General features: G+C 36.9%; 1 pseudogene; it reads right to left on the bottom strand.

Annotated features, from left to right (window-relative positions):
• Window positions 1-938: 938 nt before the first annotated feature.
• On the bottom strand, window positions 939-1,397 carry LOC112505448 (annotated as a pseudogene).
• Between the last annotated feature and the right edge of the window lie 1,957 nt (window positions 1,398-3,354).

The following is a 3,354-nucleotide window of genomic DNA, read 5'->3' as shown; positions in this document are numbered from 1 at the left end:
TAATCAAAGAGTTCACCATGCAGTTTTGCAGCTTAATAGGAGTATCGTTCAAGAACCCTTTAGGTTTGACTATAGAGGCTGGAGCTCAAGGGCTGCCTACCCTTTTGAAGTTGGCAAATATAATGGCGGTGAAGAAACAAGAATGGGCGGCAACGAAGCAGCTGCCCGTGGCAGTGGAGTTGGGAAGCGAATTTCAGTTTCATTCGGTATTTGTTTGTCCGGTGAGTCGGGATCAAAGCAGTGAGGATAACCCGCCAATGCTGTTACCATGTGGCCATGTGCTCTGTAATCAATCCATCTCGAAGCTGTCGAAAAACAACACTCGCATGTTCAAATGTCCGTACTGCCCTTTTGAGGCTTGGGTTGCACAGTGCAGGCAACTGTGTTTCTAAATGTTAGATTCGAGCCCTTTTAGGGTGGGGGAGGGTAGTGTGTATATCATTCCTTCTAAAAGTTGTGTTGATTTTTAGGTTTCAAATTTGGTGCAGATGGGCATGGGAAAGTGTTATAAAGGTCTTATTGGAAGTTGATGTTGTTATGGTAGTGTTTGCTTCGTGTTCAAAATGTTACAAGAATCTCAAATTTAATCCAACTCTTAGGGCTGTTTATTTACTAATCAGCTTATGCAAAACCTCGACTTATTGTGACATTTTTCTGACCGAGAATCTTACCCGATAAGTGAGGATAGTGGCTCTTATCCAGTTATCCGATTAGCACTTATTGGGTAAAAGACGCTTACGTTATGTATTATAATAACCGCGAATCTTACTTAATAAGGTAAGCAGGGATGGTGACTCTTACTCGGTAAGCATTTATCTGGTTTCTTAAAGCATTTTCAAATCTAACATTCAGAAAGACAGTTGCCTGCACTGTGCAACCCAAGTCTCAAAAGGGGAATACGGACATCCGAACATGCTGAGTGTTGTTTCTCGACAGCTTCAAGATAGATTGGTTACGGTCCGGATAACATGGCCACATGGTAACAGCATTGGCGGGTTATCCTCACTGCTTTGATCCCGACTCACCAGACAAACAAATACCGGAAGAAACTGAACTTCACTCCCCAACACCACTGCCACCGGAAGCTGCCTCATTGCCGCCCATTCTTGTTTCTCACCGCCATTATATTTGCCAACTTCAAAAGGGTAGGCAGCCCTTCGAGCTCCAGCCTCTATAGTCAAACCTAAAGGGTTCTTGAACGATACTCCTATTAAGCTGCAAAACTGCATGGTGAACTCTTTGATTACATCCTCCCATTTGGCCGGCAACAATAAGTCCGAGTACGGTGAAGTTTCCAGATTCCCTGGCCGCAACAAGCAACCCATAAGCTTCAGGAACTCGTTCCTGTAAATTCGAAGCAAATGGAGAAATGTAAGTTTTGGCAAAGTTGATTGCATCAGATTGGTTTCATTTCTGAAAAAGCTCCAAGAATTGAAGACGGCAGAGGTCAAACTCAAGATTTGACCCGCTCTGCTTAAGTTTCGGACGATTGGTCAAGACCCAACTCCGAGCAGGTTCCAGGTTTCTAGCTCTCGATCCCTTTGAGAATCTGATGCATCTCTGCAAATTGGCATCTAAAAGAGATAATCTCTGGTTTCCTGAGCCTCGTTTATCAAAATATCATCTACATCAAAGAGACCTTCATGGTAAAGCTGGCTTATGATGTTTGGTTGAGACTTGGGGGCTGTTTGATTGGTTTTCCATTAAATCATGTATGAATAAAGATGACTTTATAGATTAATGTCTGTAGAGATTGAGATATCTTGTTTGTTTGTTGTGCTGAATAAAATGTATGAATGTTGTAAATGACTATTTTAACCCTTATTGTATATGAAGCATTGTTTAACGCAAGTGTTGAATGGTTGATTCTGAACAATAAATATCATCATTTTTAACAATTTTTAAGATTAAAAAAACTTCATATTACATAATCATATGAAGACATCACTTAAAGTAGCCATATATTACGTGTTAGCACTCTATTGTGTCCCATCTAATGTCGCTTCTCCACTTCGAAAACTAGACTTGTATACAAACAAAATCAAATTAAAAAACGGAATTATACCATCCATGAACCACCCTCCATCGGAACTTATGTAAGCTTTGGTAACGATAAAATTAAGATCAGTGAGAATGTGTACAACGTCCAAAAATATGCCATGTTTATTAGCACTATCCACTTGTTATAGCAAGATGGATTCGTATAATCACTCTTGAACAACAACAAAAAAAAAATTTGAAATCCCAGATCATTAAGGTATACAACTACCTGAATAATGATGGCATTTTTACAAGATTCGTTGTCGATTACAACCCTTGGTGGATTCATTCGTCGAATAAACTTCTCATGTTCATCTTACATGTTTCCAGAAGTATGCCATGTTTATTAGCACTATTATTTGCCTCTTGTATGAACCATTTCAAGTACATAAAAAACAGAATCACAGAATATTTTTTGACATCTCTATTTTGTGATTCTGTTTCTTATGTACCTGAAAATGGCTCCTACAAGAGGTAAATAATAGTGCTAATAAACATGACATATTTTTGGAAACATGGAAGATGAATATGAGAAGTTTATTCGACGAATGGATCCGCCAAGGGTTGTAATCGACAACGAATCTTGTAAAAATGCCACCATTATTTAGGTAGTTGTATACCTTAATGATTTGAGATTTCAATTTTTTTTTTGTTCAAGAGTGATTATACGAATCCATCTTGCTATAACAAGTGGATAGTGCTAATAAACATGGCATACTTTTGGAAGTTGTACAAATTCTCACTGATCTTAATTTTATCGTTACCAAAGCTTACATAAGTTCCGATGGCGGGTGGTTCATGGATGATATAATTCCGTTTTTTAATCTGTTTTTGTTTGTATACACGTCTAGTTTTCGAAGTGGAAAAGCGGTGTTAGATGGGACACAATAGAGTGCTAATAGCACGCAATACATAGCTACTTTAAATGATGAATTCATATGATTAAGTTGATGAACTTTTCTTAATCTTAATAATTGTCTAAACTGATGATATTTATCATTTAGAATCAACCATTCAGTACATTTATCAAACAGTTGTATTAATCAGTGTTTATAGTGCATTTGGTATCCAGAGTTCCAGATAGGCAGTGCAGGACATGACATAACATAACAGTTGTTCAATATTTGGTAAGATATAATTAGACAGAATAGATAAAATGACTAGTTTACCGTAAAGAGTTATTTATATCTTTTATATATTTAATTAATTTATTAAATTATAATAAAATAAATATTTTTATAACAAGATGTATTATTACAAAGTTTTTGCCAAGACGATTAAACTAAAATAAAAAGTTTATGTAGTTCATAGTTT

Source organism: Cynara cardunculus, unplaced genomic scaffold, assembly GCF_001531365.2.
Source record: "Cynara cardunculus var. scolymus isolate 2C unplaced genomic scaffold, CcrdV1 Un_Scaffold_11147, whole genome shotgun sequence".
In the NCBI taxonomy this organism is placed as follows: domain Eukaryota; kingdom Viridiplantae; phylum Streptophyta; class Magnoliopsida; order Asterales; family Asteraceae; genus Cynara; species Cynara cardunculus.
The sequence above is the reverse complement of the archived record's forward strand: the minus strand, read 5'-3'. Positions and strand labels throughout refer to the sequence as shown.